The sequence below is a fragment of the Arachis ipaensis genome, chromosome B05, assembly GCF_000816755.2.
Source record: "Arachis ipaensis cultivar K30076 chromosome B05, Araip1.1, whole genome shotgun sequence".
Lineage (NCBI taxonomy): Eukaryota > Viridiplantae > Streptophyta > Magnoliopsida > Fabales > Fabaceae > Arachis > Arachis ipaensis.
The window spans coordinates 100,715,056-100,727,635 of record NC_029789.2 but is presented as its reverse complement, the minus strand read 5'-3'; the positions used below and the strand labels follow the sequence as shown (position 1 = coordinate 100,727,635).

General features: G+C 37.4%; 1 pseudogene; it reads right to left on the bottom strand.

Annotated features, from left to right (window-relative positions):
* Positions 1 to 11,090, bottom strand: part of LOC107640801 — a 24,257-nt pseudogene extending 13,167 nt beyond the window's left edge.

Sequence of the window (12,580 nt, the reverse complement as noted above, 5' to 3'; positions counted from 1 at the left end):
CCCTGGGCACCAAAAGTTTGTGCCAACGTTAGCCCCTAACTTTGAGGCTAACGTTGGCACATGAATTCCACAAGGAGGAGCAAAAGTTTGCACCAACGTTAGCCCCCTAACTCTGTGGCTAACGTTGGCGCCACAAGTACACAAAGTAAGGCCAACGTTAGGGTCAAAGTTAGACCCCTAACGTTGGCACCAATGTTCATATCAGCAAGATGGTGTTAGCTGATATGAAAAGTTGGAGCAAAAGTTAGACCCCTAACTTTTGCTCCAACTTTTGGTCCAACTTTTGCAAAACTCAAACCCGGTTCAATTGGTTCACTTTGGTTCTTCTCCAAACTTCAAGAGCAATCAACCAAGGTCTCTTTCAACCCAATTCCACCAAGAGCAAAGGCCCAACTCAAGGCTTGAAGATCATTTGAAGAAAGTGCATAAATAGGATAGAATTCAAGTTCTTCGGGGAGCTTTCCTTTTGAATTTTCATAATAGTTTTCGGAGAGCTTTGGATATTGAGTGATCTTTAATTTCTTTGTCTTGGAGAAGGAGAATTCACTTCTCTTCCTCTTCATTTTATTGCTTTCTATTTCAATTGCAATTGTCTTGGATCTTGGGTTGGAGAATTGAAGGAATTCTATTTCAATCTCATCCTTGGATCTCTCTGCTTTGTTTACTGCAATTTAATTTCCGTTTCTGTTACTTGTTTCTCATCTACTTTCCTTACAATTTACAATTCCCTTGCAATTGTTCTTGTTGGATCTAGGAAGGCATTGAGATCTAGACTTGGCTTTCTAGTCTCTGGGTCCTGAGATCTGAATTCCTAATTTACATTTTGTTTCTTGCTTTTAATGTTCATTTACTTTACTGCTTCAAGATCCGATTCAACCCAAACCTTCTTTTACTCTTTTGTTTGATGCAAGTTACTTTTCTTTGTTTAATTTCTGCAAATCCAACTCCTAATCCCCTTTACATTTCGAGCTATTTACATTTCTTGCACTTTAAGATTCCGCAATTTACATTTCTTGCACTCTAAGTTTCTGCCATTTAATTTCTTGTTTTTTAAGATTCAGCAATTTAATTTCCTGCTCTCTTTAATTTCATGCAATTTAAGTTCTGCAAATCACAAATCACTCAACCAAATCTTGATTCGCATGACTAAATTAACCACTACGCTAAAATTGCTCAATCCTTCAATCCCTGTGGGATCGACCTCACTCCCGTGAGTTTTTATTACTTGATACGACCCGGTACACTTGCCGGTTAGATTTGTGTGTTTTGGAGGAAATTTATTTTTCACCAAAATACTCATCACTTAATTCCAATGCATGAACTAGGTGACTTAAAGAAAAATCAATCATAGCAATCATCACCTAACAAAAAATACATCAAGAAAGAACAAATTGCCTAACTTAGATAATGAAATCAAACATGGTGATCAAACATGCAATTTAGAAATCTAACAAGCGTTCCCAAGGGCAATATTATGAGTTCTTGGTATGCATAAAATTAAAGATGAAGAACTCAATACCAAGCAACAATTTATAACCTCAACAAAGATATCCAACAGTGACAGCAATAACAATATCAATGATTCAGAAACAATATCTCAACACAATCAATAAATCAACTCAATCATCCAACACTTAGCATAAAAAACTGAGAATTAAACTAACTAACTAAGCAAATAACTAACTAACTAACCCAAGATGAGCATGGTATGTGGTGAATGATGGTCGAAGAAGGGAAAGAAGAGAGGAGAAGAGAAAAGAAGAGAAGAAGTAGAGTGAAGAGAGGAAAAAGAAGCATAAAAGTGAGAAAACAGAGGCGTGCGTACGCACAGGTATGTGTGCGTACGCACACTAGGTGGAAAATGTGGTTGTGCGCGCTCACACCAACGTACGGTTGTTGCGAACAGAAGGGGCATAAGGGTCTGTGCGCACGCACAGAGGCATGTACGGACGCACAGAAGGGAGAAGAGGGGGGTGTCTCCATGCACAAGGGGTGCGTGTGCTGTGAGCAGAGGGGGTTCCAAAGGTTGTGCGGCGCACAAAGCTATGCGCACGCACAGGTAGGGTTTTTTTTTAATGAAACATCAAAATGGCCAGCTTTCACGCCATCTGTGCGTACGCACACAGGTCCGTGCGGACGCACAGAGGCAAAATGAGGAGGGTGCGGTACAAGGTCTGCTAACGCTCCCAACAGAAGGTGCATAAGCTGGTGTGCGTACGCACAGGTGGGTGCACGCGCACAGAACGCAAAAATTGGGATTGTGTGTGTACGCACAGGTGTGTGCGCATGCACATGCTCTGTTTTTCTCAAAAAATTTTAGTTCTCTAAAGCACCAAACTTGACATCCAAAATAGCTTTTCAACCCCAAAACATATTATTCATCAAAAACACATAATCTAAACTAAAATCTAATCAAATTAAGCTTGAAATTAAACTAAACTAAGCTATCTACAAGAGACAAAATGCAATAAATTGAAACTATGTACAAAGAGAGGGATAGAAAGGTGTTACCATGATGGGGTGTCTCCCACCTAGTACTTTCATTTATTGTCTTTAAGTTAGACTTATGGAGAGCTTTAATCTTGTGCTTGTATCCATCACGGAGCTCCCAACAATGCTAGATTCTCGACAATTCCCAATTGATTGCACCAAGCTTGGATGGAGTGTCCAACAAGCTATTAGCTCCCAACAAGAAAAACAAAGCAAACAAGAGATGCATATTTACAATAGCAAGAAACAATCAAGCAACATATGTACAATCAACCAAAAAGCAAGCTATTTACAATATTCACATATGCACAATAGTCAATAACGTACACCATTACAACTCCCCGGCAACGGCGCCAAATTTGGGTCATTGATTCCAAACCATACAAAAATTCTCTTATCAAATTTGGCGCCGTTGCCAGGGAGTTGCAATGGTATAAAGTTGTGGGCTATTGTAAATATGTTAATATGTAAATAGCTTATTTTGTGGTTATCTTTGTCTTTGTCAATGGTTAGGATTGGGACCCCAGAGGACATTGGAGATTCAAGCATTTGGTGGAAAAGTCAAGCACAAGCCACCTTAGCAAGGGCTCTCCCAATTGTCTAACTTAAAAACATTAAATAAAAGTTCTTGGTAATATTGTTCTAACTCTTCTCTTTTTGTATATATTTTGGCTTCTCAATCCTAACAAAAGACAACCAAAAAGCAAGCTATTTACATATTAACATATTGATGACAAGCCATCATATACCCTTTTTAATAGTCTTTTTCTTTGTTTTTATTTGGTTTTATGCACTTTCTTGCATCCTAAGAAAGCAATTTGGAATGGAATTGCATAACTTCTCTTAATCAAACAACCCGGGGATTGATTAGATTGACAATGATTAAGTGAAGTGGAGATCTAGATCAAGCACTTTTTATTTTTCTGTTTTTGACTAACACACTAACTGTTTGAATTTTTGCTTAAGCCAATTAACATTTCACTTCAGCCATGGATTGAAGTATTATTGCTTTCTGGTGCTGTGATTTTTATGCTTTGGTTGTATGTCAGGTACAAGGAGAATTATACCCACCTTCTGTGAAACTGACGAAGGAATCCTCCGAAGGCTAAGAAGGGAAGCAAGAGAAAAAAATGTTTCTGGAGAGGAAGAATCAGATGAAGAATATCATGAATTGGAGGAACACTCAACAAATCCACCAGTGAGAATGGCCAACAACAATGCTCAACCTGCAAGAAGAGTGTTGGCCTCTTACACTATCCCCAATCCCAAACATTATGGGAGCAGCATCCTCACCCCAAATATTCAGGCAAATGACTTTGAGTTGAAGCCTCAACTAATCACCTTGGTGCAGAACAACTGTTCTTATGGAGGAGACCCCTTAGAAGATCCAAACCAGCACCTATCCACCTTCCTGAGGATATGTAACACAGTGAAGACCAATGGTGTGCATCCTGACAGTTACAAATTATTGTTGTTTCCATTTTCCCTGAAGGACAAAGCCACTCAATGGTTGGAGTCATTTCCAAGAGAAAGCATCAACAACTGGGAGGATCTAGTGAGCAAGTTCTTAGCCAAGTTTTATCCTCCTCAAAGGATCATCAAGCTCAAAACAGAGGTCCAGACATTCACACAATTGGATGCTGAAAATCTATATGAAGCATGGGAAAGATATAAGGCTCTGCTGAGGAAATGTCCACCAGAAATGTTTACTGAGTGGGACAAGCTGCAGAACTTCTATGAAGGACTTACTCTGAAGGCTCAAGAGGCACTTGACTATTCAGCAGAGAGGCCCAAAACCTCATAGATATGGTGGCAAACAATCAATATTTCTTTGCTCATCAAAGACAACGCCAGCCATCCCAAAGGAAAGGAGTATTGGAATTTGAAGGTGTTGACACTATTTTTGCACAAACCAAACAGATGCACCAACAACTTCAGCAACAAATGGAGAGTATGGCTAAGAAAATTGATGGACTGCAAAGTGCTGCAGTAAACATACAAAGCCAACCTCAAACCGCACATAGGTGGAATCAATCTGAAGAAAGTCTTGGGACATTCAATTATGAGAAACAACGCCCTGAGCAGGTGCAATACATGAACAACACCTCAAGTTCATTCCAACACAACTTCCATGGTGATGCACACAAAGCACCCTGGAGGACTCATTCTAATTCAAGGTGGGGTGAGCATCAGAATCAAGGACAAAGGGACTCCAACTCTGGCAGCCTCAGTAACACAAACAACCAAAGCTATTCATTCAATAACACTAACCAATTCAAAAACCCACAGAACACACACCACCAACCCCATAACAACTCACAAAACCATCAGAATAACTCTTCTACATCCACATTCCACCCACAAAATATTCCCGTAGATGATTCAAACAACCTTCAGCAACAACCATCTCATCTCACACAACCACAACCAAATCCAGACTCCCAAAGAATCTCTAGTTTAGAGAATTTAATGGAGAAACTCATAAGAAATCAAGAAGCAGCAAGAAAAGATCAAGAGATGGCAAGCAAAGACCAAGAAGCATCAATCAGAAACCTTGCGAGGCATATGGAGCAAATGGCTAAGCAAATTTCAGAAATGGGTGAGAAGAGAGCAATTACCTTCCCCAATGTCGCTGAAAAAGAAAAAGGAAAAGCTACAAAGTGGGAGGAGTGCAAGGCAATCATAGTGGGGAGTGAGAAGACTAGGGAGAAGGAAGCCATCAATCAAGAAGAACACAACAGAGAAGTTCCACAAGAAGAGACAGAAGAGAGAAGTGAAGAGGAGAGAAAGACCAAGAATGTAAAAAGCCCAAAGAGAGATAAGAACATCCTTGAAACACAGTTACAAGAGAAAAAGGAAGGGGTGAAGCCACATATCCCCACACTTCCATACCCTCAGAGGTTCAAAAAAGAAAACGAGGATAAGCAATACTCAAAGTTCCTGGACATATTCAAGACACTCAGCATCAATATTCCTTTCTTAGAAGCACTTGAACAGATGCCATTATATGCCAAATTTATGAAAGAAGTACTCACAAAGAAAAGATCCCTGAAGGAAGGACAGATTGTTGAGATGACAAAGGAATGTAGTGCTATCCTCCAAAGAGAGTTGCCAGAGAAGAAAGATGATCCTGGGAGTTTTTATATACCTTGCACCATAGGAAACATAACAATTGAAAAGTCATTCTGTGACCTCGGTGCAAGCATAAACTTGATGCCTTTGTCCCTAATGAGAAAACTTCAAATTTCTGAGCTGAAGTCCACACGAATAGTTCTCCAAATGGCTGACAAATCCATTAAGCAAGCACTGGGAGTTGTGGAGAATGTGTTGGTAAAAGTGGAAAAATTCTTTCTCCCAGCTGACTTTGTTATCTCAGATATAGAAGAGGACCCTAACACTCCTATCATCCTGGGGAGGCCTTTCCTAGCTACAGGCAGAGCATTGATAGATGTTGAAAAGGGGGAATTGTTGCTAAGAATGCATGATGAGCACCTAGCATTCCATGTTTTTAAAACCTTGCATGAGCCAATTCAAGAAAAAGATTCTATGAAGAATAAGGGCAGAGATCAAAGTTTGAAGGAGGTAGTCAATGAGTCAGCTCCAAGACTTCTAAATCCATGCTTGAAAGCAGTAGAGATGGTGCAACAAACCAAAGAAATCAAAGAGGAACTAGATCCAAAACCTCCAGATGAGAAATTCAACATCTCAGAAAAGGAACCACCAAGGCAGGGGGTATCTTTTGAGAAAGAAAAGAAGAAGAGGCCAAGAGGGTGGAGAAACAAGAAGATCCCTACTGAAGGCTTTTCACCAGGGGATAAAGTAGTGTTAAACACCCAACCAATGAAGGTGTGTCCACAATTATCTGAGTACTATACTGTGAACTGGATCCTTTCACTTGAACACCTAGAGATCATCAAAGAGAAGACCGGAAGGAAGTTCACAGTAAGAGGAGAAAAGCTAAGGCACTATGCTTATCAGCCTCCATGATCAAAGAACAAGATGTCAAGCTAGTGACAATAAAGAAGCGCTTGTTGGGAGGCAACCCAACCTGAGGTAATTTTCTCTTCATAGCTAATTTAATAAAAGAGTTGAGTATATTCCTCTGTATTGCAAGAAGCTAAGTTTGGTGTTGCACACCAAAACAATCTAAGGGAGAGTGAAGGATTCTAAGTTTGGTGTCCCACCAAAGTCTCATCATAAAACGCATTCTCACTTTCTACATAATGCTAGCTTCAAGCATTTAGATAAACTAGTTAACTATTTACTGTTTCATAGTTTTTAGTTTTATTACCTTTAGCATGAAAAAAAAAAAAAAAAAGATTTCACAGATAATTAATTTGCTGCATGAGAGAGCATAATTTTTGCTTGAAAGTTATCTGCACAATAATTGTCATCACTCATTAACTTGAATACTTTGTTTTGTTCCCCCTTGCTGTTTGAATAAAAGAGAGATGTTTGGTTTAGAAAAGTAATTGTTCAATGTCACAGAAGTTAGAATGAAAGTTAGTGGTGGTGTGTGTTTGATTAATTGTTAGCTCAAAGAATAAAAGCTGCAAAATGACATGTTTCTTAAAGCCTAAGCTAGTTTGCTGCTATGATGTCTCAATCAATGAAAGTACCTTGAAAGTAAACCAAAATAGAAGAAGAAAAAGAAAGAAGAAAAGCCAAAAGTTAGCAAAGAAAAAAAAAACAATAAGGCTAGACACCAATAGCTTGGACCCTAGGACATATGCCTGTGGTGTTTGTGTACTAGGATATGCTTGGACAAGTAAGTTCTAAGGAGTATTTTGAAACTTGACAACTTAGATCAACTGATCTGGGATTGCCAACTGAAAGTCCACAATAAAGAGCAGCCTAGCTACAAAACATTTAGTGATCCAAAGAGATGCTAGGCATCAATGATCCTAGGAAGAACAAAATGAGCCATGTGTCTGTGGTGAAGAAATGTTGAGTAAAATAAGGCCAAAGGTCACTGCAACATTTGACACCAAGTCTTCAATAAGAAATAAGCTCTGTAATGCAAAAGAAAGAGAAAAAGCTAACAAGGGAATGAACAAAAAGTGAGGATTCATAGCAGCAATCTTAGTGAACTCTTAAAGGAACATTGTTTGTTTCAACAGCAAGTAATAAATGAGCTACTTTTGATCTGCATAAAACCCCATAGACCAAATTCAACTATCTGCCTAATAAGAACACATACACTTATCTATTTCATTCTATCTTCTCTTATGTTTAATGCTTGCTTGGGGACAAGCAAGTTTTAAGTTTGGTGTTGTGATGACAAGCCATCATATACCCTTTTTAATAGTCTTTTTCTTTGTTTTTATTTGGTTTTATGCACTTTCTTGCATCCTAAGAAAGCAATTTGGAATGGAATTGCATAACTTCTCTTAATCAAACAACCACCATATAATTGATACTAAATCATGAGGTTTAGGCCAAATTTAATTGATTTTTAATGATTTATAAACCTTGTGAATTTGGTGATACTTTGATTGGTTGTTTTGATTAATTGTAGGTGAAGAAAAGAAGAAAAGCGTGGCCTAAAAAGCGTGGTTCAAGGAATAGAAAGTGTGGCCAAGAAAGGAGGAAGTGTGGTGCAACAAACCATGAAACTCATTCCAAGAGCACAGCATATTTACAATAGCCCATAACTTTACACCATTGCAATCCCCGGCAACGGCGCCAAATTTGATAAAGAGAATTATTGCCAGTTTAAAATCAATCAAAAAACAAGCATTAGTTCGTTAGTAGTATAGTCTAAACCAACAATGAATTCTCTAGATAAAATATTTTAAATTCAAAATATAATAGCCGAGATCAAGAGTAATTCAACCTCGGATCATCTTCCCTAGGAGTTGTAATTAAGTGTACAATTTATTGATTATGGGAGAAATGGGGGTTGGATGATAGCAATTGACAAGAAATTAAAATGCAAGAAGGTAGCTTAACATGCAAGAAATTAAATGAAGGCAAGTAAAGGCAATGAAAATGGAAATTAAGTGCTAAAAAAGACTCTTGGAAAGAAGTGGGTAATTAAGGATTCCTATCCTAGTTGTGGACCACAAACATGGTAATTGTGTGTGGATTAATTCCAATTAGTGAACCCTACATCGAGGATAAGTCAACTAGGCATAATTAATCTCAATCCCTAAGTCCTAAGTCAACACTAGTGGGTCAAATAGAGTCAAGAAAAACCAAATTAATTAACAACCCTCACACAATGTGGAATGGACATCCACCACTCAAGTTCACCTAAACTACACAATTTCTCAACCAAGAGTGAGAAAAACTAAGCAAAATCCCAACTAAGCATTTTGTCAAATACTTGGTGGGCATGTAAAGAAAGCATGGTAAAATGACAAGAAATAATAAATGCTACAATTACTAAGCAAGAAAGATAAAGATAGCAACTCAATAAAGCAATAAATGACATGAAAATATAAATTGCATTAAATGTAAAATTAAAATGATAAGAGTGTTCATAAGCATAAAAAGCAACAAAATGAGAAATTAACATGATAAACTAAAGAGATTAAGACAATAAAGTAAAGAAAGGTAGAAGAAACTAGATCAAAATAAGAATTAAACATAGAAATTACAAGGAAATTAAACTAAAAACCCTAGGTTCTAGAGAGAATGGGGAGCTTCTCTCTCTAAAAAATGAACTACATGACTAAAATCTCCCTAATTGCTCCCCCCTTCATCCTTCTTCAATTTGGCCTCAAATAGCTTCAAAAAATGAGTTGGATTGGGTTTTGAGGGCCCAAAAATCGCTGCCAGTGAGTTGCAATTAATGACGTCACGTGGAGGGACCTGTGCGGACGCATAGATGTGTGCGTCCGCACAGATGTTAAATCCTGACTTGTGCATACGCAAAAGTACCTGTGCATACGCACACTTAGACTTATGTTCACTATAGCAAATTGTATATCATTTTGAAGCCCTGAATGTTAGCTTTCCAATGCCGTTGGAAACGCCTCATTTGGACCTCTGTAGCTCAAGTTATGACCAATTTAGTACAAAGAAATTAGGGCTGGTAGCTTTCCAAATCCTTCATTTCTTGAATTCTTCCCTTTTGCATGCTCTTTTCCTCACTTCTTCAACCCATACTTACCTTGAAAACCTGAAAATCACTTAACAAATATATCAAGGCACCAAATGGGATTAAAGTGAATAAAATTGACTAAATTAAGCAGAAAAGAGCATGTTTTTACTTTCAAGCACAATTTAGGAAGAAATCTCAAAAGCATACTATTTAGGTGAATAAATGTGGGTTTATGTGATGGAATCCACTCAAATCAAACCAAAATATATCGTAAAATATGGATTCATCAGATACCTGATCTCTGGTTAATAAGCTAATTACATGATAGAAGAAAGTTCTTTTAGCTGTTGAAAGATTTGAAGAACATCGGAGGTAGGAAAGGATTCCTTCCTAGCTTACATTGTCTTGGTATTATCTAGCAGTATTCCATCCAAATGAAATGGAAATAACAAGTATGTCTCGTGGTTCCAAGATTTTTGTGGAGTAGGCTGCCAACAACAGGGCCATGTTCAACATAAATATAAAAGCATAACAACTGTAACAAAGGAAGGAACAATTAAGTTGCAATTCACACATCATTTTCATTCCCATGTAGTGAAATTATCACTTATCAACCTAGAACAATTAAGAAACTACACTAGCAATGCCACATCATACCACACAATTTATACATAATTCCAACCAAGTTTGGAAAACCAGATCTTGTAGCAGCAATAGATTGAGGTCCTTGTAAAATAGCACCATTAGTAGTGATATTATGTTTTCAAAGACATAATACCATAAACAAGAAGCTATTCTTATCGAAATAATCCAAATTTAAAAGGTTGAATAATAAACTAAAATCAACTTTGCCATGATATGCAGGATTTCACTTGGTACATATCACTATCCCATTACATTGACAAGCTTTGAGAGTCTCATTCTAATCCCTTCGTAATCACATATCTCAAAAGAATTTTTGTTGAGCATCCATAAGAAAAACTAGATACCCATCCTTTTTCCATTCAAAGTGCACATAGGATAGATGAATTACTTTCAATTTAAACCGGTTAAAATAAAACACCAAATACTGACTGTTGAATGCTTTTTTTGTCAAGGCATAGTTCAAGCGCCCGTAGAAGGTATCCCGTGGAAGGCATTGGATTCTACAGCCTTCATACATAGTATCTGAAAACTGCTGAATTCTAAACCCAGCAGATAGCATGTTTAAAACTTCAGGACATAAATCCAATTACATAGCCAATGCTAAAGAACAAATATGGAGGTTGAATAAACAGATCATTTTCTTGTTTTGATGAATTTATGTTTTTGATATGATTCAGAGAGGAGCGGGTATTGACTACTGCTCTAACTACTTTCCTTGACAGAAATGATTGCATGATTGAGAAGCAGGAGCAGATTTGGGTGGTTGAACAGTGATGAAACACGGATCTCCTCCCTGACCAACTCCAGTTGCTCATTGCTCTTGATGAGGACCTTTTTCATAGCATATGTTCCATCTTCTACATAAAAACACATCAACAATGTATCAATTTCACTCCGCTGAATCAAATTATGTATGCCACGTATTCAGAATCTTCTAAAAGGACAAGTATTACAACAATGAAAGCAAAAACCCTAGAAATGATGATTTTATATTTAGAGGCATTAAGCAATAAAAGAAATCATGTCGAACGTATGCTTATAAAAAATGATGCAAAATCATAATCAAAATGCAAAATAAAAAAGAAAACCCTAAGAAGCAACAATCAGAACCATAAAAAAATCAGAAAAATTGAAATAAAACCCCCAAAATCAGAACTATCAAAGAACCCCAAAAATTCAGATTCAATGCATTCAGAAATTTCATTCCCATAGTAAAATTCAGAATCAACGCATTCAGAAATTCTATTTTCATGCTAAAATTCAGAACATTCTCATTCTTCATTCAGAATCAATGCATTCAAAAATTCCATTCCATAGTAAAATTCAGAAGCTTCTTACTAATATGCAGAGGAGGAGGAGGGGGTTATAGCTGTGTGTAGTGTTGTCAGAGCTTGTGAAGAGGAGGAGGCGAGACAGGGGAAGAAGAGGAAGAAGGAGAAAGAGAGGGGTTTCTTGAAGATGACCACATACGTGGAGCCAAGACAGGAGGAGGAGGAGCCGTGGAGAAGATGGCCGCGCCGACGATCGTGGAGGAGAGCACCGCGCCTACGCCCATGGAGGAGAGCAACACGCCGACGCCCGTGGAAGGGAGCACCGCACCGTTGCAGTTTGGGGTGGACAGCACCGCGATCGAGACCTGCTATCGTATGTGGAGGAGAGCCGCGATCGTGGAGGGTGTGTCGCCGTTGGGGTTCGTTTCAAATGTTAGGGCTTACGATAGTGATGAACTGAAGAAAGTGATGAACTAAAGCAAACATATCTTTTCTTTTTTTTTTCTAAGTTATTTAATTGAAAAATAATTGGTGGGAATATGATGGAAAATTTTTCTCTAAAATTTTTAACTACAAATCATTTTAGGCAATTTTTTATAAATGTTATTTATTCAATTTTTTTGATAACCCTTATAATAAGTTATATTTTTATTTAAAAATATTGTCTTAAATAAATTATATTGTAACATTTTTTAAGTGTTGTTTTAGATGTCAAAGATAACACTTTTTATGGGTGGCCAAAAATTTTGTTATCTTTGCCTTACTCAAAGGCAACTTGTAAAAAATGTTGTCTTTTTCTATCTAAGGCAACTTTTGTTAAATGTTATTTCGAATAAGGGTTACCTTTGGCCAAAAATATTGTAGTGAAAACAATAAATGCAGGCTGCATTTTGGGCCAAAAGAAAATAAAAAAATTCAAAAATTCCGAAAAAGATAAAACACAGGCTGCATTTGTTTAGTTTCATAAACTAAAAAAAAAAAAAGAGTAAAATGCAGGTTGCGATTTTTGTCCATTTTATTGCACTACACAAAAATTTTTTCCATATGAAAAAAAATTACCCAAATTTGGTCCTTGAAGCTTTCATGAGACCAAACATTTCATTGACAAGTTCTCAAGTTACAAGTT